Source organism: Phalacrocorax carbo, chromosome 1, assembly GCF_963921805.1.
Source record: "Phalacrocorax carbo chromosome 1, bPhaCar2.1, whole genome shotgun sequence".
Taxonomy (NCBI): Eukaryota; Metazoa; Chordata; class Aves; order Suliformes; family Phalacrocoracidae; genus Phalacrocorax; species Phalacrocorax carbo.
This window is the reverse complement of record NC_087513.1, coordinates 147,896,174-147,922,846: the sequence shown is the minus strand read 5'-3', so window position 1 is coordinate 147,922,846 and position 26,673 is coordinate 147,896,174. Positions and strand designations below refer to the sequence as shown.

Genomic DNA, 26,673 nt, shown 5'->3' with positions numbered 1-26,673 from the left:
TGTTTTTTTCTACGGAGCTCTGGAAATGTGCAAAATATGTGGAAGACAGGTCACAGCTTTATGTCAGACAGCAATGAGCTGCCTGTGAGCTGGCCATCACTCTGCATGGCTCTCGACAGCCACCTCTCTGCTAGTGAGTTAATCGGTGTTCAGGACCAGGCTTGTGATCATCCATGCCGCTTAATTCCTTATATGCTCCTCGGCACATTTTGGGCACATGCCAGCTAGTAGTCTTCCAGGCACTGTTCAAAGAATAGGATGGAGCAAGGACATTCCCCAGGAGGCAGTGGGGGCAAGGCAGGGAGAAGAAAATTTAGCCATATAGACATGAGTGTGCCATCCATTTGGTCTCAGAGAACAGCCCCTGGTCATCTTTTTTAGTAGTATAGACTTAGATCCTAGACCCATGCCAGGTACTAGCTCAGGTACTAAAAGCATGCTAACTGCATTAGGGTGGTGCTTATACTTGAGCCAGTTGGCTGAGTTTTCAGAAAACCCTGTATGTGAGGTTCGATACTAGCTAGCAAAAAAAAAGAAAAAAAAAAAAAAAGTGGTATCTTATTTTGTACCATCCTTACAAACAAGTCAGGGCCATGGCGATATGAAGAAAATGTCTTTCCATGGTTGTAGGGGAATAGACAGGGATCGGCGACCGGAAGATTACGGGATGTGACGGAAAGATAGACTCCTCCCCATAGGAGTGGCAGGAACAGGAACCGCAAGAGCTATATAAGCGTGTGACGCAGCCAAATAGACGGACATTTTGCATCCATCATATTGATGTCTGTGCATCACTGTCCCCAGGGTGGGTAGAGCCCTGTGTCCCGGAGGTATGCGGCCCAAGATAAGTTCTCCCGTAGAAGCGTACAGCTACACATGGTGCTGTCCAGAGCCAGGTACGAACACCTCCACCTCAGAAGACAGACATTCTCACATCAGTTGACCTGCCCACTGCCATGAGCTGAAGCAGAGCCCCGATGCTGCCCATTTGTGCAGCCACGCTGTCCGTGCTGTCAACCAGAAAGGGAAGTGGGGTCAGAGCAGCTGTGAACAGTGACTCTGTTTCCCTCAAGGCAAAGAAAACGTTCATCTGCCCAGATCTCCTACAGTGACTGCTGCTTTGTTCCAGCGAATGGCTACAAAGGCCAAAGAGTGTAGGTGAATTTAAGTTTGACCTGTTAGGCAAATACATAAGAGAATTAAATTAAGAGTGTGTGTGCAGTCTTAGCTTTAGCATTCAGATGGTTCAACATTTTTTAACTGTGAAGGTTACTATTTTATATAAGTGGATTTCTAATACTATGTCTCTGTACACAAATGTACATATAGTCTCAGGCTGCTGAAAAATTTTTCTTGGAAGATATTTTTAACAAGACACAGATTTCCCACCAAATGTGCTGGTTATTGATGAGAAAACCAGAAACAGATAACAGAAAAAAATGAGAAATTGTTTAGCTTTCAATAAAAATGCTTAGATTTTCTTCATTCTTTTGCTAATTGTGGTGTGGGATTATTTTTTTTCCCAAAAGAAGAGGCACCCCCCCATCTATCCTTTTTTATTATTCTTGTTGGTGTCATTGAAATACATGGCTTTGCTCTCTTCTATTCAAGAGAAAACAAAACAGCATGGGGAACATTGGAGGGGAAAAAACAATAAAATTTTGACATTTCCCAAGAAAACTAAATTACTTCTTCAACCAGCTAAAATAGGCACCCAGGAACATGCTGATGCTTTTGAAATTGTAGTAGATAGAGGTACTTAATCACCAGTTTAAGTAGAAAATGGGCACCAAGGGAATTCTTCATGGGGTGATTTAGCTATATGCAAATCTGCTGTGTACTGTAGTAGAGGCACCCAGGAGTTGAACACTGTAGAGCTTGTCAAGGGATTAGGTAACAATGAAGATTTAAGAGCCACAACAAAGCAGATGTAGGTGGGGAATAATATCCTGGTCAATATATCCTCTGGTGTAGACAGATAGATAAACATGGAGATAAAACTTAGTACAGCAATGTTCGAGCAAAATGCACCACAGGCAAGGAATTGAAGAGAGACTCCCACAAGACACTGACAGCTTTTTCCCTTTTTCTTCCTCTTTACTGAATATATATTGTATTAGAAACATCATGACAAAAACCTCAGGACAAAGCCCATTGTGAACCCAAAACTTCAGAGGATGCAATTGGCAATATTTCTCATCACTAACATGAATCCCACCGAGCCTGTGGGTGCATGGTAGTTAGTAGATAATTTATATGTGTGGACTAAAAGCGGTACTGCTGTAAAGTATATGCATAAGGCATTTTTTATAAACAAACCAAAGGTGTAAATAAATTGCATCTTCATGTATTCATAGAGTCAGTATTATGCATCATAAAAAGGTCTACATTAAAATACAGCCTGTCGTCCTCCAAGTATATGCATTAATTTCCATCATGCTCATAATGGCTCAGTTACTACCTGTAAAGAAGCTATAGTAAAACCACACCGAGCTTCCAGGACATGAGGAAACAATTTATGTTCTTACCCTTGAACTCCCCCTGCCTGGGAATGGGTGGCTGTTGGTACAGGAAGGTTCTCCTGAACCACCCTAGACATGTGTGTGAGTGGTTGGTATGGGACAGGGCAGCCAGCACGGAAAACAAACAGAACAAAAGTGCGTTATAGAAACACAGTGTCGCAGCCGTTTTGTTTAGAGGGAGGAGAGCCGTGAGTACACTTTGGACGAAGCAGGAAAGCTTTAGGCATTTGAACCCATGCATTAGAAGCTCTGAGCACCAGTGTGTTGATCCACTCAATGCTGGACGCAGGCACATTTCCTGTGGAGAGGGTCTTGCCCAGACTTGCCAGGAGCACCAAAGGGGAAATCAGGCAACATTATATAGCAGCCAGAAATGTTTGGCTCAGAAGGATAATCCATGGCAAAACTTTAATGATGAAAGGTAATCAGGATCTCTGCTGAGGTTTGTTTTGTTCTGTTTGTTTTTTTAATCTGGAGAAAAAAATATAAACAATCATATTGGTTAGAGCACTAACATCAGATATAATTGACCAGTTCATGTCGTGTTTGAGATGAAACAAAGATTTAGACCAAGGTTGCCCTGGTGTTCTAGGTCCTGCCTTTGTCAGTTTCTCCTTGCCAAAGGTCCCTCACCATCTGCACAAACCAGAGTAGCTCCAGTAGAGGTAACTAGAAGGGAATCATTGCAAAGCAACTGCTAAACTGTCAGTCACCTGGGGTGCGTTGGGCCAGGGTGGGATCCTGCAAATCTGTAGGCACCTAAAATGCATTAGGCCAAGATAAGCTATTCCAGAGCGTGATTCATCTTACATGTCTCTCTTAGGATGGGGTAAACTGATCTCAAGAGGTACATATCTCTCTGCACTGAGGAAGTTTATATGTCTAGCCAAGAGGAATGAATCCCATCCATACGTGTTAGTCCCGTCTCTGCCTGACTTGGCAGAACTCCCCACCTCTTATAAGCCTGATAAATGACCGAGCAGTGACTTTGCAGCTTTCTCATCCTAATTTTCATGAAAAATTTCACAGTCAGCTCCATGCAAAGCTGAAACACTAAGAACTCTACATAGGACCAGAAAAATCATTCCCGAATCATCTGTATTGTACAGTGTATGAGACATATTGATCCTGAAGCCCACACGAACACAAATCAAAGCAAGGATTCTGCTCAGATTTTGTACCACATGTTCAGCTCTGTGGGTATCACTGAGCGTGAAAACTGACTCCCCAAGCCAATGGCTCCAAAACCAAGTATTTTAGTCCTCTGCCTCAGTTTGTCATCTTAAAATCAATGAGGTAATAATCTTTTTTCCTCTCCTTTATCCTTCATGTGTGTCCTTTGTGGATTGTAAGTCTCTGGGAATGTCTTTACTATATTGCAAAGGTGCTCATAATTAGGTGTCTATGTAATATACAGGAATAATGACAATATCAATATTGCAGTTCATTAGATTCACTGAGTTCTGGCCCGTTAGTTGATAGGAAAGAGTTTCTTTAAAAATGCAAAGTCAAAGTTATTTTTGACTGGTTTTTGATTGTTTCATTTGGGGCATTTCTGCACTGCAGACTGAGGGAAGACTTGCATTTGTCTGTCTCATGTTCTGAGTTGAAAGTCCCATGACAGTGATGGGACAGATTTGAGCCTAAGATACAAGTGGTACTGAGAGTTAGCATACCCTGATACAGAATCAGTGTCGTATTTTTATGAGCACGTGGCTTTTGGAGTAGGAATGCCCAGTTTTCTGCCAGATCCAAAGCCTGGCAATGAGGCTTATATTTTCCCAAAAGCTGACATGTAAGTTGTAACTTTAAGTAGGTCTCAAAATATTTAGGACTTGAGTTGGATGGAACAAACTCTTTTTCCACCGAATTAACCCTAAGACCCTTAGTGATGGCAGAACTTTTAATGTAGGTAGTCAGATAGGGAAAGGCACACTTTGTCCTAGTGCAAGTGCTGTTGGGGAGGGTGGACTGCTGGGACAGGAAAGCAGGAGGCACGGTGGAATCGGTGCCATGAAGAACAGCAGTGCAAAAAGTACACAGAGCAGCAAACCAAAGTGTGTGCTTGAGGAAGGATATGTCCCTGAGCAGTGTGACACAGTGACACCTCTCAGCTCAGTGGTACATCTCATGGGCATTACAGATCTAGCTTGACCCGCACTCCAGGGCTGCTGATCAGCTGTGGAGGGTTCTTCACAAGTGGAAGAGGCATGATTACTTTTTATGTGCAAGATACTCTAATTATCCTGTAGGGATTCATTTCAGGTTACAGAGTTTTTATTGAAAACCATTTAATTTTCAGTGGCTGTCACCTGAAGTGGACAAAGTAGAGGAGCACAGGCAAATTACCTAGCACAGGTCCAGACCCTTCATGATTTGCATACACTCATATAATATAATTTTTATCTTCTGCTCATACAGAATGGCAGTAAAACTGCTAATATGTATAGAGTACAGTGTGTTGCTAGTGTCAGCCCATTAATAACAGTATGAATAAATGTATAATTTTACATTATACCTGTACTTATTTTCTGTTTGAAATAAATATTTATGTACAAGTGTGTGACACAATATTGTAAAACTGCATATACTGAACTTTTATGGACAACAACCAAAATAACTACAGTTATTGTAGCAAAGAGCAGAAAAACAAACAAACAAAAAATATTCCAAGACTTTCGGAAAGAATGTAAATTCACATGCTTCAGGCCATGAAACAGTCTGCGGATTAGGAGGAAATTTTCCCTGTGGGCAAGTTGCCTCTGTAACAACCTACTGCAGAGTTTCTGTCATGCTTGTCTAAAGCTAGCCAATTTTATAAACAGTTTATTGAAGAAGGTGGACAACTTGTCTGATCCAGTATGTCCTCTGCGTACTCACATGAAAAATGAGAGCCTCTTCTATTATGCCTACCATGAGCTGTTGGCCGTAGGAACAGAAACAGTGACTGGCTGCAAGTCTCTGCTGAGTTTTCCCCTAGGACTGGGTGACACAGCTGAGGCTCCTTTTCATCTTCCTGATGCTTGTGATGCATGGATTTTCCATGACAAGGTGGCTTTAATTAAAATGGTAGTTACTGTTCACTACACAAGCCCCATTAGAGGGGGACGACACTTCAGAGGGCTCAAGCAGTAGCTACAAGTCTGTCCACTCCCTCAGTAGAGGGCAAGATGCATTTTTCCAGTGTCTACACGACTTGCTTTATGTGGGCTTTTTAGGCATGGCTGTTGTATGCTGTGGTCACCAACAGTACTGTATGTAGACGTGGTCCATTCACAGTCACACATACCTTATGCTTCTTCCCTCCACCCCTGTAAGAACATGGTCCCAGGCAGAGAACACAAAGGGAAGCCGTACCCCAGTCTTAAGGAGAGGATGCAAGTTACAAAGTATGAGTACCCAGCCTTCCTCTCAAAGGGGCTCCGCTGGGACAGTGGTCCTGCTCCTCGAAAGGGGATGGGGGACCAGGGCTGGGGGACCAGCACTATTACAAGCATTTAATGCTATATTTATTGCTTTGGTTTTGGGGCATATCTGTGTGAAGTCAGTGACAGCTGCAGGAATTCAGCACATTGGAAAATCAGACCCAGCTTGTCTTAAATTGACTATCCAGACTAAAAAGCCTCCCTGGAAAAATTTTGCTCTGGTCTGTATATATATTTTCTTGTCAACTTTTTTATTCAAAGGTACAAAACACTTTCCCGTCACAATCATTTTAGTGCATCTATTGTTTTCTGTGAATATGGAATAGTATTTTTTGTATTGCTGGTTAGTAACTTCTGCTGCATCTCAAATTTTGTGGGTTTATTTGCATGGAGTATAAATCACCTGTCCCAGGATGTGCCTACTGTGCTCCACAGAAGCACAGACAGTAAGGCTGTAGTGAGGGTGAGACTTGTCAGTGAGGGCTGGTGCATGGATGGGCCCAAGTGACCTGGTCCTAATCCCACAGGAGCCTTGGTAGCCTACATTAAGATATAGGCTCAGGCTCCTGCCATGATATCCAGCCAGCTAGAAGTACCTCTGGGTATAGGGGGATTTTGACAGCAGGACTAATTTTTAGAGCACTACAGAAGTTTTCAGTTCTATTAGTTCAAATAAGTTTGGGAGCTGCAGGATTATGGGACAACTCACAGTTTAGCAAGTTGTTGCCTGAGGATTTTTCAGAAAAAAATAGAAGAAAAGAGGAGAGCAAAATAAAAGCATATGAGCTTATGCTAAAATGGTCCTTTGACTTGGGGCATTTCAGTTTTAATTCAGAGTGGAGATTGTGGGAACTGAGAATTTTTACAAAGCAAACCTGAACCCAAGTGCCTCAAATTGACCACCCTAAGTCAGAAGCCGCTTCTGACACTTTTTGCTTTTAACTTGCATATGAATTATTAAACTGCTATGAAATACCCATTCATCTTCAGGCTTCTAAACTGAGTCTGAAAGACTGTACATTCTGTATAACACAGAAAATGGAGATTATGCAGATGGAAAATACTTCTCTGCTGCAGTTTTCTCCTAAGACGTCTTACAAGTACTGAGCATCCAGCCCCTGCACAGAATGCAGCTGGGTGTTATACAAGTAGTTCTTGAAGGATGGTACAGGGAGATGTTATATGCGTGGAGATAAAAGTATCTGGTTTCCACTGAGAGGCAGTAATCCCAGGAAGCAATGCTCACAGGAAGGTGTGGTGCTCCTTTCAGCAGTGATATTAGCGCTTGGCAACTTGTTTGAATGCCACTGCCTAAGCATTTCATGATTGCTTACCCCTTCCTCGAGAACTTCTATGGAGACTGACAAACATTTAAGCTAGGACTACTAACATATTAAAAATGCACCGGTAAGATCTTCAGAGGCCTTCCTCCAAAATACTCGCAGCTATTCTGGGGGTGACCAAAATTTTCTGAATCTGTTAGTAAGTAATATCCATTAATCCAATAACCCACCAGAAATTAGGACTTTAAGCAGCTTCCTGTATTAGCTCTTATGGATTCCTCTGAAACTTTATCACGCGACAGTTTCCAATCTCAGCTAGCTACTCCAGGTCAGCAAGTAAAAAGCAGTAACAAAGCAAAGCAAAACATGTAACAAATTCAATGAGCTTCTATTATCAGCCTGATTACACACTGCACCACACAGAGTCCTAATGATTTCAGTGAAGCTCCATGCAGCATAAGGAGTCTCCCATGCAGATTAGTTTACAAGATCAGGATCTCCATATGGAACATCTCCTCCCTCCACCCCTTCCTGTTCTGTAGAGAGCAGTGTAAAACAAAGGCCTGCCTTTTTGCATATCTGCAAGGTTTTAGTTGTCAGTAGGCTTGTACAATGATTTAAACAGTAACAGCTAAGAAAATATTTCTCAGTGCTATTCAAGCCTATCTTGGCTTTTCTTACTTTGGTCATTCACTGCAATCTTCTCTGTCCAGTCACCTTTCTAATAATCGTTTTGATCTATTCCCACTGCCACAGAGTTATATATAGATGTCCAAATTCACACCATTCAGTTCCCAGGCATAGATTTGTGGAGCGGAAGGACTAGGCGTGTAATATTAAGTGAAAAAAAATCAAATGTCAGAAACTTCATATTGATACTTTGATCAGAAGCAACATGAGACTGAAAGTTTTTGAACAACAAACCATTCGAGAGTGTGTAACATGCTTGTGAAAATATTCATAGCATAATTAGATAAATAACAGATCCAGTGTCTATTTTTACTTTCCCTTGATGAGAAGCTTTGCAGGAGAGACTGCTGGTAGTTAATTCTCCCTAACAACAATCTGTGTAATCACAAACCCCAATTAGCTGTGCCTGTTCTATGCTATACAAACTATTTCCTTAGCGCTTCACATCACTACTTTGTAATTAGCTTTCATCTACACGAGCTTTGACTAAAAAAATATAAAAGAGTGTAAGTGATTGTACTGCCACTCAGTATTCTGCGAAATAATCGCTAGCGATTTCAATCAGATTAATTTTATCACCCGTATTAAGGAAAATTACCTCCCTCTTCACTCTCTACAGCTGAGGGCTATTTCATTTCCTGAGATGTTCATAAAAGCATAATATAAAGCAATCTGTAATTGTAAATATCCTTCCCTAATAACTTTGAGATATTTCCTTAATACATCTTTACATTTGGAGTTTCCGTTCCATAAAATACAGTAACAAGTGCTCTATTATGTTTTAAGTGTGTGCTGTTAAGCTGGACAACTTAGCGCTGTCCTTCCTGTTTTTACATAGGGTTATATTTAACTTGCAGATAATGGGAACAAGGTTTAAAAGTGATGGAGCGGAATAATGGTGTTACGGCAATAATATATCTTGCCTTTGTGAGGAATAGAACTTTACGGCCTATTTCAGGTCAGCCAACACCAATTCCATTTTTCACAGCCTGACAACTTTCACCTTCACCCACACTCCAGATGGGTATTAAAAACTACTTTCCAAATAAGACTGAGGTTTGGCTAAACCCATGCTCTGCACCCATGGAGAGCCCTTCTGATATTTAAAATCCAAATAAAATAATATAATATAATATAAAGTAAAATAAAATGGGCAGCCTACAGTAGCCGCCTGCCACTGGCTTGTGTGGTGAACCTCTCAGGTATTCACAGAGCAAAGGAAGCTGCTTGAGTCCTGCAGGAGGGGTCATACCAGGGGAATTTCCACAACTGCAATGCTTGCATCCTCAACTTCTGCAGGGTGGATATGGCATCAGCACAAATTTAGCACCTGGTTTATTGTAAATGTGAGGTGTGTGTTAGGAGGATCACAGCAACCCAATGTATCACCACCAACAGATTCATTAAGGTGTTCAGGCCACCAGAACTTTTTGCTGAACACAGATTTAGGAGATGTGCATATGGGATAGCTTGTGTGAGAAGCTCCCACCCTGGGCAGGTGGAAACACAGCCAACCAGTCCATGAGTTGGTCAGACTCCCATTTTTAGCTGTAAGCGTTGGTGCTGAATATACCTGTGTATTTAAAAAAACAAAAAACAAAAAACAAAACCATAAAAATTAAACAACAACAACAACAAAGAAACGAACCGAAACAAAAAAAAACACAAAAAGCACTGGCTGACTAAAGTACGTTCTCAGCTATGCATGCATGGGTTGTCTGCATTGCAGGGCTTTCCCCCCAGCATCCTGAGCTTCACCACAGAGGTACAAGGTGAGTGATATGGAAAACATGCTACTCACATCAGAGTCAACACAGCCCAAGGCTGTTTGAAGCTGCCCCTGTTCTCCTCAAGAAGCAGTCTTCCAGCCTTTCAAAAGAAAAGGCACCTCATCGTCTGAGCAGCCTCATTTATATATCTTCCGTATTGTGCTTTAGCTGGCTTATCCCTTGGACTGTCTCACTTGCCCCTAAATACTGCAGCTTGAGAGTTGCCTGTACATAGGAAGTCTACCTGCCATGCTGGAGAGACAACTAAAATGTGACAAAGATAGAGGTGGGAGAGGGAACATCACCATTGGAGAGGGGAAGTTTCCCTGCCTGCTGCACTGGAGTTTGAATTGTTGTCAAATAACAAAGCCCTAGGGGAAAAATGAGGGGTGTAAATCCCACACAGCAAATCACACAGGATTCTCCAGCACACTGCGAAACGCGTGCATTGTTGTATGTCCCTTGGCACTTTGAGACTCTGTACTCTGTGCGAGATGATGAATAACTTGGTGTATCTTGAAATCTTATGAATGGGGTGGGTTGTTAGAGAGGTGATACTGTTTTTCAGTGTCATAGTGTCAGGATGTGGAGGATGTTACAGATAACAGCTCACTGGAATTAGATGTATTGTTCTCACCCTTCTTTCTACAGGAGCAAGGTGAACCTCCCAATGTGAGCAGGCATGGGAAGAAGTTCATTCTCTTGTAGAGCAGTGCCGTGACTGTTTGCAAACATGCCTCTATATATGCAGCAGGTAGGCTGCAATGGGTTAATTTCCTTTGCTGTTCACTTAAGACAGAGGACAGATACTTAACCTCCACTCTTTCCCAGTGTACATGTTTCTACAATGGTAGAAGACACTGAAGATGAGATTATACACTGCAGCTGAGGATGACAGAGATCCTAAAGACATATCAGAAAGTGATTTTCAATTGCCTGATTCTCTGCAGGAATCCCTGTGCCTGAATCTTTCCCAAGGATGTTGTCAAAAAAGAGGCCTGGAGCTGGTATATCCCCACACAGCGCAGGTATTCCCAGCAGAAGCGTCTTCTCCACTTACTTTTTTTCTGCTTAAGAATTGCGCAGGCATAGGGGCACATCAGGCAGAAACACTGGATCCCCTGGGGAAAATGAGACATAAACATCGCAAGAAGAAAGGCTCAAGTTTATACGTTTCCAGCAAAACACAAACATGCTGAATTTTCATTTTCTCATGCTAAAATTTCCACTTCTGAGAAGGCTGGCTAATAAACAAAGTCACTTATTACAGTTATACAAATGTTGCATCCCCACTGTTTTATATTGTCAGGAAATAAAGTGAAACTAGTCAAAATTCAGTATCCCTGGCAAATATCTGAAACTCTTTTTATGTGGAATCAGGATACAGATGGGGCTGAAAGAACATGTGTTTTCAGTCCCACTGAAAATTTCACTGTCTTCATATTTGCTTTTATCCCAATTTGCAACAGAAAGCCAAACATTGACTACTGAAACTTCTGAAAATCATAAAGTTCAGAAATGTCAAAACATGCCATTTTAGTATTTCTGATCTAAAGGAAATGCTGAATATTACAAAACTGCAACACTGAACATTTTTTGAATGAAACCAAAGCATTTCACTTTAGCTCAGTTCAATACCAGTGTAAGTCCCCCTGATACGATCTTGATACCTCAGAAAGGCTGGAGTATAGATGTCTTGCATTATTAATTTTTCACTATGGACAGATTTTCTGAGTGTGCCACAAGGTACATCACCACATGAATCACCAGGTTCACCCCAAAAAAGACATCTGTTTGCATCTTGTGAAATGTAATCAGCCACGGAGATGTTTCTGAATAGATATTGGTCACTGGGATGTTAGACACAACAACACTGTAGGGCAACACAGATAATGTTGAACAGATCTGAAACAAAATATTTAGTTTAGTTCAAGAATCTAAAGGGTTTGGGATTGTGTTGATCCAGTCCCAAGCAAGACACTCTTTTCCAGATTTCTAAAGGCTGGTGATGTAATTGCTCCATGTTATACTAAATGACAAGTATCTGTAGAGTGGTCATTCTTAAAGGTACTCTGGACTTCACTGGGGTAGATTAAGATGCATTACTGAGTAGTTATACTGATGACATATGCCACTTTATCATTGTAGTTTACAATACTTTGAATCACTTTACTGAGGTAAAGTTAGCTAAGATAATGACAAATTTTCTGACTACTATAAATACATATTGCTGTCACATTTAAACTAGTAGATAATTAATGCAGAGCCAGCTGCTGCTAATATAGTGTACTAAGACTTGTTAATACAAGGCTCTAATAAAGCTGTTAATACTGATAATACCATACAACATTTAAAACTGTTGCAAAATTTCCCTTAGAATTGTCTCCTTACTGTGGAAGGTTTTGTTACATTTTGGGTTTCTTTTTATAATTAATGTCCAACAGCATACATCATGTTATCTGTCATAAATAAAGTCAGCCCTTGCCTCAAGGGTCCTTCAGTTTAAAAGGCAAGAACAAGAAAGTCAGGATGTGTTAGAAATCTAAAACAAGTAGGATTCATTATTTACCTTATAACAGAAACTGGAGACCCAGTCAAGCACAGGACTTCATTTTCTGTATGTACATTGCAGACAGATAAGAAAAGATAGTCTTTGTCCTGAAGAGCTTGAATTAAAATAATATAGGTCTAGAGGAAAGTATAGCTTAACAAAATTGCTTTTTGCTTGTAAGAGTCTCTTCTTTCAGCTTTTCACTCAAACCCAAGAAAACCTGCAATAGGGATGGGCAGTTAAAGGCGCAATCAAAACCTCTTGAAATCTGTGGAAGTTTTGGAGCAGGCTCTTAAGAATTGAAATCGAGTTACTCAGATGTCTGAGGAATACCCTACTGTAAATGGAAGGAAGACATTCTCTGCTAATGCACTCACTCTTACAATAAAGCTAACTGAAAACAAGAATAGTTCTGATCACCAGAGTCGGAAATTGGTATTCCAAGAGTTTCATAACAAAAATTGGTTTGCCTCCATTCTACTAAATTATACTGTTCAGTAGTTAGAAATTCATATTATAAGCAAATACGTACTTACCTATTTTGCAAGGCTCTGACCCGCTGCTCACCTTAATGGCTTATAACTAGGAGTGTTCCAACTGGTTGATACCATCTGTCTGAATCTGCTGGACAAAAGTGTGGCGAACTAAATCTGTGGCTCTAGCTCTTTTAGTTTGTATTCAGGAAACTGTGACATTAGTCTTCAGTATGGAACACTGCTGAAATAGTATGAAAACAAAATTATTGTTTTTCTTTAACAGGGAAAAACAAAGCAGTGAGCAATTAAACAGGAATAACAAGGAATGACATGGCAGCTGTGGACTGTGTTATTCTCTAATCCCTAGACAGGTATGGGCATTGAAATAACCTGTCTTCTGGGAATTCAAAAAAGAAGCACAGAAGGGGAAAAGTAGATTTCTCAGTGCCCAAAGTTAAAAGCGCCTCACCAGAATAAAGGCCAGAGGGAAGGGGAGTAGGTGTCTGCTCTGAATTGTGTCTGGGGACCGGATCTGTGGGCTTGTGTAAAGTAGCTGTGGATGGTCCTATGGTTGGTTCCTGTGTGAATTCAAGGAATCCAATCACCTCCAATAAGCAGAAAAGACTCTCAGTGATAGATGGAAAAATCCTCTCTGCTGCAGGAGGTGTCAGAAGACCTTTCAGCATGCGGATGCTAACTGCCTTCAGGCATATGCAAAAGGCAAGTTTGTGTCAGTGACCAACATAGTTTCTGACATGCAATGCCCATGACACTGAATATTAAGGGTAAGAGAGATCAATGCCTTATTTTATAGAACTCAAGGTTTGTACTCTAGAAGCCTGTTTAGAACATGGTTTCCACCCAAAGAGTTAACACTGACTAAAACCTTTTTAACATAAAGGGTCCAATTTGCTAATGATATGTGTCCATGCACAAATCAACTTAATAGCACTATTTCTGGAAATATTACAAGCAGAGAGATAAGTTTCACATTCATCAAAGCTGTTTAAACCCATTTGGAGCCTTTTTTTTTTTTGAGAAGCATTAAAAAGATTTAGCAGTTTAAGGAGAGATCAAGGCTATTTTCACACAATTATTTGAAATTGTTAAAAACTGCCTCTGCTTTTTTCTAAAATGCACATTGTGATGCCATTAGGGCAGCTGTGACAGGACTATAGACAATGGATTTCCCCCCACCCCCTTTTTCTTTTTTTTTTATTTTTGACATTGTTTGGAATTTGCTTTAAGGACTCTACTCTGGCCATTTGGCTCCACAGCGGTTTTGTTCCCTTGAGGAACAGATATTATTAGTAATAATTGATGAAGAATCAGAAAATTATTTGCCTTTTGATGCTGATGACTATACTTACACTCCAAACTCTTACCAACCAAAAAGCTGTCTTCAAGAAGACTTGGTGTTAGCAAGAATTGCTTTTCTCAGGAAAAAAAATTTTATCATCCTTCAGCATGAGGGATGATCATGAAGTTTAGATCATGGCAAAAACTAACAACTTCTTTTTCTATTTTTTTTTTTCAAATTAATTAAACATATATTCAGTTTGCTGCATAATATAGTTTGTCTATGTTTAATAGGGCTTATCAGTCCCTGTGGCAATTCTGAGCATCTTCGCTGAAAGAAACCTATATAATAATGTTTTCCCTCAAATCTTGTGTGTGCTGAATCAGGCAACATAGTTAAAGATACAAAGTTTCCATTACTCCTCTGTGATTCAGCTCTGCAACAGCCATCAAAATTAAAATTTTCTTTTACTCCAATCTAATTAAAATTAATTGAAGTCACATGCTTTAAGCCAGCTTGCCATACTGTCAATGTAATCACTTTGTCTTATTCTAGATAAAGCCATACCTGCTTGCTAAAGGTACACACATTTTGGCTTCTTCACTCACCTTTGAATATTAATAAACTACCCAGAAGGCAGGTGTGAACAGTTGGCAGGTGTTAGTCTCTTCTCCCAAGTTACTACTGAGAGAATGAGAGGAAACGGCTTCAAGCTGCTTCAGGGGAGGTTTAGGTTGGCTATTAGGGAAAATGTCTTTACTGAGAGAGTGGTCAGGCACTGGACCAGGCTGCCCAGAGAGTGGGCAGTCACCACCCCTGGAGGTATTTAAAAGATGTGTAGAGGTGGCACTTCAAGACATGGTTTAGGAGACATGGGGGTGTTGGTTTGATGGTTGGACTTGATGACCCTAGAGGTCTTTTCCAACCTTAATGATTCTATGATTCTCATTCAGTACTTTGGCTTTTGGTGAAAAATATTTTCAGAAGTTAAAACAGTAGCCATACTACCCAGAGACCCCAGCCAGCCCATGAAATGAAGCTGAAATGATCTTTCAAGGGACTCCTTGTTCAGTGTCTTGGGAGATACATGACCAGTGTAATTCAAGAAAGTAAGTCTGGAGGAAAAGGGACGGGGAAGACAGACACAGGAATGAAGAATGCACACTGCAAATGTTTAGCTTGCACAGGTAAACAACCAACAACTAATGGCATCATAAACCACAAGACAAAACTCCTTTCCTCGTCCGGTACAAGGACTGCCAGATAATACTGCAGGCTACTGATTGTACATAATATATGCCTTCTTACTGGATGAAATGAGTTAAAAATAATAATCTGCTCAATATTTCTAATGTACTCAAAAAGGGAAGGCGGTTTCTTCTTTTCCTGCACCTCCAGTCCTTTCCCTGCCTATTTGTATTCTCCTTATTTTTGTTGGCAAACACAGCTTTGTAGGTGAGCTACAGACACAGGTGTGCACACACACAAACACGCACACATGTGCATGTGCACATGCTCACATGTTTTAACTTGACTTTTGTTTTCAAGGTTGCTCTGCAAAGTCTGGTGGATTCATAACGTGCGTCACCAGGATATAGACACCCTTACTGCGTGTTTTGGAGGCACCACTTTGTCCCAGAAACATCTCCACCTTTCCCAGCTTCCAATAAATATGGTAACTAGGAAAAAAAATGCAGCCTAAAACTCAAAGGAGAGATATTCTTGGCACTGCTGCATACAGAAGGTGTAATGTAGCTAAATCAGGAAAATCAGCTTCTATTATGTCTCTTCCTTTCTGTTTGTTTGCTTTTGTAAAAATGGACTCCTTCATTAAGGACTGATCACTTTGCACATCTCATGACCAGTGTTAGTGAGTAGAATCAGTCCACTAATGCCTTTCATTTCCACTGTGACTTTTATCAAAAGATCTCAGAGGATGTTACTACAATATATAATCCCCACAATGCCAGCTTCAGTATTAGCCGCTCTGTTTTACACGTAAGATCGCAACAGGTTTTTGGCAGCAGTGCCAATATAATCAACCCCTCTCCCTTTCTAAGGTTCTAAACAAGTTTGTTTGTTCCTACCTGTACATCTTGCACTGGTCCAGCACAAATGTTGGTGATCCATAGGGTAGATAGGATCAGAGAACTAAATACGCTGAAAAAATACCTTTGTTTGGGGGCAGAGGAGCCTGTGTTTCCACCAAGCCTGTCCCCAGCTGTGATGTACCAAATACGATTTTGTGGCAGTATAGCACCAGGGTAGAAACAAGTGGCCAGGAGAATAAGCAGAAGTACTGTGCCTGCTGAAGCTATCACTGCTATGAATCTACCTGTAATTAAAAAAAAAAATAATAATTTAAATCTAGGGTCCTGCCTCTTCTCGGATCAGGACCAAAAATCAAATCGTTAGTTATCCTCTCAAGGTCACAGAGAAAGTCAGCAGAGACAGGATACAGTCCCAGAAGTCTGCTTACTGCGCCTGCATTGCCCTGATAGAGAAACCCTGCTTAAAATAGCTCTTAAAAAGTTTTCAGTGACTTGCTTCTCAGGATATATAATTGCACATTACTTGTGGCATTTTAATCACTTCTGAAAGAACTGTCTGGAATGGTAAAGTTATTTGAAGACAAAGCAATCTCCAGCATGCAGAGTTTAAAACGGGCTAATGGTAGAAGTCTGCATCGTTCACAGGCACATTAACTAGGCCTTTTCCCCCCTCCTCCCTTAAACTGCATGCCAAAAGATGTATGATCCACTTTCTGAGCTGGGTCACCTTTAAGAGCACAGTGACACGCCACAGAATTATTCGCCAGTCCTCACCAGCGATGTCTGCAAGTGCAAAGCCTGTGACAAAGGACTGAAATGACAGCACTTTGACTCACTTCTACATTGTGTTTGTTTAGGAAGGTCCCAGAAATTGTATTTCACCAACCACATTCGCTATCAACACACAATTATCTGGCTTAATCATGTGGAACAGTGGCAAATTCACCTGGGGCTTAAGAACTAATGACATTCTCGTCTGAGCTGCTTTAGTGAAATGGCCTAGCACCTGAAGCAGGAACAGCAAGATTGCTCAAGAAAATTTGGTTTTCTTTTTTCATTTCACAGCATAGGGACTCTGCTCAAATCAACAAACGCTCCTGATTAAATAGCTGTGGTAGTTGACTTATTTGCACTTGTGTGTATGGCTCTGAATGTACATTGAGAATCCCTAACCTTTACAGGAAAAGAATTGTCTGTGACTTGTTTTTAATACCTTGTACTTTTGACATAGAAAATAGTCAAATAATTTGGTATTTGATAATTTTGGTATGATGAGATCTGTAAGTGTGGGTAACCCCAAATATTCCAAACTAGCACAGGGGCAACAGCAAAAAAAAAAAACCAACCACTTTTTCTCATGCTCAATGTATTTGTATCTATTTTTTGCCTGCAGCCTGGGCAGGGCCATTTAAATTCTGCTTGCTCAACAGAAATTCAGACCCTCATGTTGGCCTCCCCCCTAGTATACAGGAGATGAGTTGTGTTACTGCTGACTGTGCCACTCAATCTGAAAAGTTTACAGGCTGTCAAAGATGAGAAATTGAGTGTTCAGGCTACTGAATGTTTCAGAAAAGGGGTAGGAAGGTTTGAAGGATCACCCAGTCCTCCTATTTTGGCTGCAGGAAAGAAACTAGCCCCATCTCCATGAATTAAGTCGGGGGAAAAAAATCAGAAAGGTATAGTAGGTGAGACTTTCACACCGACCTTTCATAGTCACCTCTAGCCCTTCATGCTCCAGGACTCTGCACCAGAGCAAAACACCCACAGACTTGCACAGACAACTGCAAAAACAAGGCAGTCCAAAATCGGGCATGGTGTGACCACTTTCCCTGATAGAAAAATTAATTAGTGTTAACTAGAGTATAGATATTGGCTCAGACTGATACACAGATGAAATTTAGTTCATACAGATAAGCTGCACAGTCACCCACTCAAAGCTGATTCTGCATTTGACTACTAATAATACTGCATCCTACTAATGCAGCATCAGCACCAAGCTATATTTGTAGCAGAAGCCCCCCACACAGCCACTATACCCTGCTTACACCCACACGAGCATGAGAAGCACTCATGTAAGGTTCTGCACAAAGCAGTTTTTGCTAGATCAGCCCATGTGGCCCACATTTCAGAAGCCCAGTGCCCTATCGCTGGTTGCCTGGCCCATTGTAACAAAGGTCTGGCTGCAAAATCTTTGGTAATTGCTGAAGTCAGTGATTCAGTGCTTAGTGAGTAGCACTGTCATAGATAGTCCTGCTAGGTTATGTGCAAATATACGTTTCCCCTTTTGGGTTACTGTCTAGACACAGGCATAAATTTGGCCAAAAGTTTTGCTTTTCCTGAAAGATAGCAAAAGCAAGTCCAGACTTGCAAATACAGGGCTAGACAACAGCCGTAGCCTGAGAGGCCCACAAGGAAGCTATTCAATACAGTCACAGATGAAGCAAGTTTGGTTTGAGGTTGGTTTCCAGAGGAACTGCTTGCTGATGTGTTGTGCCATCTAACTGGAAAGATCTGAAAGTCTGCAGCAGATGGACTGAGACAGGAAAGAGTAAAAGGGCAGAGTTATTCAGATTGGCTTTAATGTAATGTTCAAGCATCTCAGGAGGAGACTAGAGTGTTCTCTTGTTTGCTGTGGTACTATAGGAGCTACCTCAACATAAAACTACGTAAAACAAGGACAATTTTGGAGGCTATGAGGGGAATCAGTTCTTCATAGCAAGCCCTCTGTGCTGCAAAATGCTGAGGCTTACCTGGAGATCCCATTACAGAACAGCCATCAGAATCATCTGTCACCACCACCACCTTTGAAGCCCTCAGCACTGCCCCTGGAATTTCTCAAGCATCCAAAGACTCAGTTTCTAACATATACCTCAACATTACTATTATTGATCTCAGGAGGAGGTTGGGGTTTCTAGGACCTCCAGAGACAGTCCACCTATTTACTTAACAAGCACTGGGCTCGGCACTGTCTCAGTTGCTGCATGACATGACATCCTGCCCTTCGCCTCTGCGCTGGCCTTCGCATGACAGCAGGGATTATTTCTTGATTTCTCACTCTGTCATAACTAGTTTTGTTAGCACTCCAGATCTCCATGCTTTTTAAATCTTAACTCACCACTAGTCTAAATCCATATAGCTAGACTGAAGTCAACAGTTACAGCAAATAATATTGACAGAGTATCCAGACAGTAAATCCAACTCACTGACATGAAAAAAGTATTTTTCCATATATCTGTTCCCCGCTTCTGTAAGACTCCTATGTACTCTAAGAAAAGGCCATGCTTTAATACCGAAATGTCTGACGTCTCAGGGAAAAGACCATAGTTACCAAACCAGTTGTATTTTTGGTGACAGATAGGGGGATAAATGCAGTCAGCACAGATTTGTATGGCTTCTAGGACACCAGTGCATTGCCATCAATAGCAGTTTAGTCAGTGAGTTCAACAATTTGAGGGCACAATAAATTCACTGTATGCCAGCAAAAAAGTGTCACTGTGATAATGGGGAAAAGTTGCTCCCAAAAGGTCTTACCCTATGGTTGTTTTGGACATTTTGCTGTTAAGGCTGTAGTATTGGTTAAATGACAGAGAAGCAGAAAATATGAGACTAGGTGCATCAATGAAGGTATGTACGTGAATCCTATCATTAAAGCATTTCATGCCAGTCCCTGCAGAAGTTACTATATGTACAGTCACTTATCGCTAATACTAGGTTTCATTGGGCATATCTGAATCTCGAAATAATATGGTAATTTTCACAGTCACCAAGTGGAAAATATTTATGGTGCAGCAGTTTAATATATCTGTATTTTATATTTCTGAGATTGTACCTGATGACATAATAAGAGTTTGAGTTTAAATAACAGCTGGATGATTTCAGGAAGAAAAAAATATCTTCACTGGTAGAAAGCTTAGTCCTTTATAAAAAACCTTTTCCACGTTCATCAGGATTGCCAGCCTGGGGCAAGCTTAATTAAAGTCAATGGAGAAAAAAATTGAATACTTAAAAGTGCTATTTGGGGCTCACAGAGCTTGAATGACTCAAAATATGAAATATTCAATTACTAATAATTGTGAGGTTTTGTTTGGTGAGCGTTTTGTCACTCACTCCACACTTCGCATCCTTTCCCTTTCTTTCTCTGCTAGAGAGAAGGGTTAAAAGAGAAGAAAATTACCAGCTCAGCTCCAGGGGTGAAGAGGAACCCACATTTCCCCAACCCTTCGCTCTTCGTCATCCTGGTCTCTTCTTTTGATTCGGACCTTATGCTTGCTGCTTGCTGGCTTGCTCCTTCCTTCTCCCCCTGAAACACACTGTCTCTGCTCAGTCTTTCTTTTTCGCTTGTTCAGAGTGTGATCATGATTCATGAGGCGATGATCTGGTTTGAACGTGACCTTACATATAGCAGCTCTGTTGGCTTAGGTGCCTGGGAGAGTTTGAATTTCTTACTGACTTGGGTACACCATTTAACAAACCCAAATGCTTCGAATGGTGATTTGGAGGAAATAATGCCAGGACTTACTTTTCGACACAAGCTCAACAGGCCTTGTAAAGGGAAAATCTGTTGGGCGAGGAAAATGAAACCTGAAATGGTTTTATTTACTGGATTGCAGTCTTAGAGGAGGTGAGCTCAAATTTAAATATATGCTCTGCCCAAAGGTGCCTCCAATTCCAAATATTGAATTTTATATCATGGGAGGCAGAGCTCATTGGGAATGATGCTTCAGTAAAAGAAAAAGTGCTCTGCAAGAGGTCAAGCAGTTTCCTCAGCTTTAGAGTTAAAACCAAATCAAACCAAGGCTTAGATCAGTGTATTAAAATAGGTCATGAAAGAACTGAAGTCAGCCTGCCAGACCAATGTTTAATGTTTCCTATTTTATTCCAAATATACTCCAACTATCATGAATTAAGCACAGATTGGGCTCAGTTTTGGACTACTCAACAATTCCAGAATTACTGCAAGAAACAAGAGTAAGGTTCATTAAGTGACTGATGAGGACAGCCTATTTGAATGAAAAATTTTTAGCATATTTTGCTTTCTTGTAATAAAAGAGAATCCTAACCTGGAGAAATGGCAAATTAATTAACATATTCTCCCATACTTAATGACACCTCAGTAGAAGGCAACTCTTAAAATGTGAAACCCTTGACATTGCCAGCATAGAAAAATAAAGTACATGTCTCTCAGTGGGTACCAGGGACCTATATTATGTCCTACTGTTGGTTACAGAATTTTCAATATTTTCTTATCCTTTTTCACTCATATGAACTGCAGCTTATAGCAGTGGTAATCATTTCCTGTGTTTGAAAAAGAGATGAAAGCATTCATGGATGAAAGCAAGTTGGATTTAATCTCCTTCTCTCTCATCCAGTGCACTGTACTGATCATTTTCCAAAAAAACAAGACTTAAGCTCATTTTTGTCATGACAAAACTAGTTTCATAATAATCAGATGGCAATTCCTAGTGTACACAATTCTAATATAATTACCAGGAGGAAATGTAGAGGGAGTTGCAGGTTTGAGATAAAGAAAAGCCTGTGAATTTTGTATTAATGTCTCAGACTCTCTTATTTGTGCAAGTAATCAATCTTTCGGGGAGTAGAATAGTAATTCTTTGTGAAAAAATGACAAGAGTCTGAGGAAGAAAGAAGATAATCTGAGTTTCATTCTGTACACAGCAGGTCAGCTATGATTGACAAAGCTCATCACAAAACTATAGCTCTCGGAATAATCCCAATAGCAGAGTTTCATTTGCAGCCGAAGCAGTGTTAATGACATGTTTAACAGCTGCTTGTTGAAGTTTGGAATCTGCATTAACCTGCAGAGCAGTGAACAGAGAAATGAGGGGAAGTATTGAAATCAAGCCTTCATTATGCCGACAGCCCAGGGTAAGGGGTAGCAAGGGGTTCGTGGAGCAGGAGGGCAGAGAAGCACAGGTTTGGAGGGTTCAGTTGCAGATAAGGATAGTCAAGGAGATGACGGCGTCCGATCAATGAACACAAAAGGCTGCAAAAGGGAACTGACGTGCTTGACTCAAGGCACTGAGGAAGGGAAAAATTAGATAACTGGAATGAACAAAAAGGGAGATGTGGAAAACAAAGGGCTGACAGCATGGCTTGTGAAGAGGACAACCAACAGCACCGTGCCTTGCAGGATATCACAATCTTCGGCCGGCCCATTCTCCAGGCTGTAGTTGTTCTCTTTTAACCAAAGGCCTTTGCTTACCCTATGAAAGGGACTGTTTTCACAGCGTTCAGTCTCCTGCTGATATCCATTTCAAGATAAAAGGTTATTCCCTAATGAAGAAACAATGACAGGGCACTGAATCTCTTTCCATGCCTCTAGTATCCAGCAATCAGAAATTTAGAAATTCTGATCTGACTCTAATCTTCCTGCACCAATATACCACATTAAGAGCCAGAGTGTGTGCCTGAGTTGCCCATATACTGTGCTGCTCTACACCAACCCCTTCTCTCATACCGCTCATACTAATGTCAGTGACACACAAGCAGAGAGCAAAGGGCTGGAAGTCTCTGATCTCTACCTGCGTGCTTCAAAATGTTGGCAGTGCCAGCAGGCATCTTTCAATGAAGATGGAAATTAATGGAGACATATACATACGGTACCTTCATAGGTTAAACAAAACGCTTCATGCTGTGCTTTGTTACTCTGAGTACTGGGATCCGCTATGGCTTCCATTAAAAGTTATCGGAAAGCCATCCTCCACACCAATCATGCTGACCTTTCTTGTCTGAGGGGCTACTTAGTCAGCATTTTTCATTGGACTGGGTTGTTCTCTGTTGCTTCATGATATAAATGGGACACATTTAATCCTTTAGAAAACCGTATAATTTAGACCATAAATTGTAGGTGGAAGGCACTTAGCTTGCACCTCAGTCCCAGACTGTCTTAAGCTTCCAGGCAGGTAAATCCAAGTACATTACAGCTTGAACTGAAGAGCTCCCTAAGCACCTGACAAAATGTCTTTCCAAAGATAGGCACTTGAAAACAGGCATATTTGTGGTTAAGTAGGTCTACCTAGGCTAGACTCAGTAGACCCGTCACAGTGCCTCTAATCTACTACTGTAGGTGCCTTTACCATTAACCCAAGTGACCATTCCTGGGGAGCTGGAAAAGATTTTTGTCTTACAAGAATATTTGGTATTCAAAGCCAAGACATGCCAAAGGTTAAGCACAGGCCATGAGAAGCAAATACAAGTTTGGAGGTGTGCAAGTCTGAGCCAAGTTTGGAGGTCATACTAATAGTAAGGTCTACCAATGGAATTGCCTATGATTTTCTTCACATGCCTACAACTCCAGTGTTTTATTTGTTACCTCTTTTTTTATTTTTAATTCATATGTCTTTGTCTCTAGTGAGGGTCAAAATCTCTGCTCTGGAACAACATTGTCTGGGAAGCAAGCCAAAACACAGTTGATGCTCTCTGAAAACAACAGGAGAAAGCAGAGCAACATTGAATTGGCATGGTCCAGAGGCTAGAGCAGGAGTCAGAGACCTGTGTTATATAAATACCTTCAGAGTGACTTATCATAGGACCAAGGGCAATATTTCTTGACATTCTTTGTCAGAAGGGTTTTTGTTTACAGAAAAATCGAAATTAGGCTAAATATTGAACGTTGCTATGGTCATTTTCTCTCGCTTGCTTGATTGCACGTGGTGAACACGTGTGAAAGTATTCTGGTGGGGAGTCTTTTCACAAGGATTTTTGCAGACAACCTTCTGACATCTTAAGGCACGTAGCAACCCAAACACTGCACTAGGGCAAAAATAGAGATAGAAATGCATGTAAGGTAGAAGTGATATGTGTCACCTCTCCCAGTTCAAATCTTCTACCACCACAGAAAATATATTTATTTTGTCATTCTAGCCTCTTGTCCAGAAACATCTCATCCTGTGAGAAATTTCACTTACTCTCTCAGCTGTACTGTGGACTTAGGTGTTTATAAAGAGCCAAACTTTGGGATAATTTTCTTAACATTTAAACAGCCATTTGCTGACAGTGAATAATGTCAGATACTGCTTTTAGTCTTCTTTATGCATACCTGCTAGCTATTGCATTATCAAAAGACTCAGATAGTATTGTTAATTTGTCCCCTAAAACATACGCAATGGATTTACACAGATCCTGACGGTTTTGACAGTAAAATCTACTCCTGGGACAGTCTCCTTAATCCTTGTTCCCAAACAAACCTGAGGGCAAAGACTGAATGATAGTAAGCTGTTGAACGTGAAAATAAATAACAAACAAAAGGAAATTAGATATATCTATGGAACAATTTGGCAGTGTGTTTAAATGCCTTTGTTTTGATTTTCACAGCTAAATAAAATGACTGTGTTAGATAGAGCAAGAGCTTAGGAAGTTGTATTATTTTCAGCTCAGCCTTTAATTTTGCAGTGGCCAGGAAGTTTATTTTAGGGAATATAAAGTCAGAAGCAGGGTTAGTCTTTGGATCAAAATACACAAAGATTCACAGTCACTAGAACTAACCACCAGTTCAATTGCCACTCCATTCTGCTTCACAATATCAGAGTATTATAACTGCAGTTGAATTTTAGCATAATTTATGAATTTGAATATTTTCTATCCAATAATAATAAACATTGAGGGGTTTGGTAGCATCATGTACTACCTGTACTCTCCATATCTGACTTTGACAAGTGCTCTATCTTCTCCCCTTTGGCTTCTCTGCAATAAAGTTAGCTAATACATGCTAGTATTACACTTGCAACAGTAAAAGCTCAATTCAGCTTCACTGGGCAGAGGCACTGGAAGACAAGGCTTTGCAGAAGCTGGGAGACAGAGAATGCAGAAGCTGCAATCTATGGGAGTTTCCTTGGAGATAAATATTTCCCGACGTAAGCAAGCAGCTTTTAAATCAAAACAGAAGTAAGTACAACTTTGTTTGAAAATACCCTTTGGGAAACAATACTGCTGGTTAAAGTGTGCTGTTGCCATCTCCAATGACCGTGACTTTATATCAGGTCTGCTTAACGTTCTCCATTAATATTATCCAGCTTTGCAAGTGCTTTAGAGAAGCAAACAGTATCACAGTATCTGAAGCACAGAGAGGTGAAGGGACTTACCTGAGACTCCTGAATCAGACCAGAGTTTTACTCCTTCCTACCCCTTCAGCCACACAGCTTCCCTATGCACAGTACGCAGCAACCTGACAGCTGAACTAGCAAGGCTTTCAGCCTTGTCCAAGTAAATTGTCAGCAGTATTCCAGGAAACTGGGATAAACGTGCATAGAAATGACGGTTAAGCTACCGAAATGTCCTCAAATCCAGCACTTGGAGTTAGATATACAGGATAATTACATAATTTTGCTTCTTTTACTGACCACTGAGCACTCATACTGAAAACCCCATTGAAACTAAGGATATTAATCTATGGTTGTATTTATGTATCACCATGAAGAAGTCTCTCCACAGCCAGTGGGATCAACTCTTTGCAAAATAAGGAATTGTCAAAACAGGGATTGCCCAGCAGGAAAGGGGGAGTATGCACAAGTTAGAGAACACATAGATTTTCATTCTGCATTAGTGTAAAAATATTGCATTCCTCGTGTGGCTTTTTTACAGTTGTTCAATATCAGACTGAGGAAAATAAGAAAAAAAAAAAACAACCCTCAACTTTTGACCAAATACACATACATTACATACACACACTATAGCCTAATATGGTGTAAGGAACGGAGAAGATTTTGACACCTTTTAAAGGGAGCATATGCTATATTTACTGTTAGCGTTTCAGGGCCTTTTTAATAGCCAGATAAGAATAAGGTGGCAGTAACAGAACTGAGAATCAAACTCCATACCTGTCTGAACAAATATCTTGCACTAATGGGTTGAATTACAGGAGATGATCTTGTTGCCATATGTGCGTTTTGCTCCTCTTAACCATATGGCTTTATTGCTAAGCAAAATATTTCTAGATTTCTATTTTTTTCATCCTCAAGCTGGGACAAATGTCAGCATTTTGAAATTTTTCCCACATTAAGAATCAGGGGGAAAAATTTCATCACAGCAGTTAAAATATTTCCTTTACATCTCAGACTTTTAGAAAAGTTTCTAGTGTAATTAGTCTAGCTTACAAAGCAATCACTTATTTTGAGTTGGAAATAGGGAATTTTTATACAGAGAAGGTCAGAACAGAATGGTAATTTATCAGGATTTTGAAAAGCTTGAGGTTGAATGAATCAGCATATTTAGCAAATAAATACTATTTAAGTTTAATATTTTTTCCAGTCATTTCCAAATAAACATAATGCATGCTTTGTTATTTGAAGCGAAGCCAATAATCTTTGGTTTAGTGCAGGAACTGACTTAGGGAAATGTGAAAGTGGGAGAGGGAAGGCAGACAGAGGTAGGTTTTGTAGAGGACCAGAGGATTCTAATCAGGCATGGAATGGGACACAGGAAGAAGCAAAGTAAATTAGCAAATAAATGAGGAATAGCAAAGCACAGAACCCTAAAGATAAGGAGTAAGTAATCGGAAGAACTTTGGTAAGGACTGTGACCGCTTGTGACAAAGAGAGAAAATGTGAAGACCTCACTTTGTCATTAACCTAGGTATGACAAGCAAATT

General features: G+C 40.5%; 1 long non-coding RNA gene across 1 annotated transcript; it reads right to left on the bottom strand.

Moving 5' to 3' along the window:
* Window positions 1-881: 881 nt before the first annotated feature.
* On the bottom strand, window positions 882-25,300 carry LOC135310655 (uncharacterized). Its single transcript, XR_010370751.1, has 4 exons — window positions 25,169-25,300; window positions 12,777-12,861; window positions 10,750-10,810; window positions 882-2,993 (listed from the first exon to the last, which is right to left on the bottom strand). It is a non-coding gene; the product is annotated as an uncharacterized LOC135310655 (long non-coding RNA).
* Window positions 25,301-26,673: the final 1,373 nt, after the last annotated feature.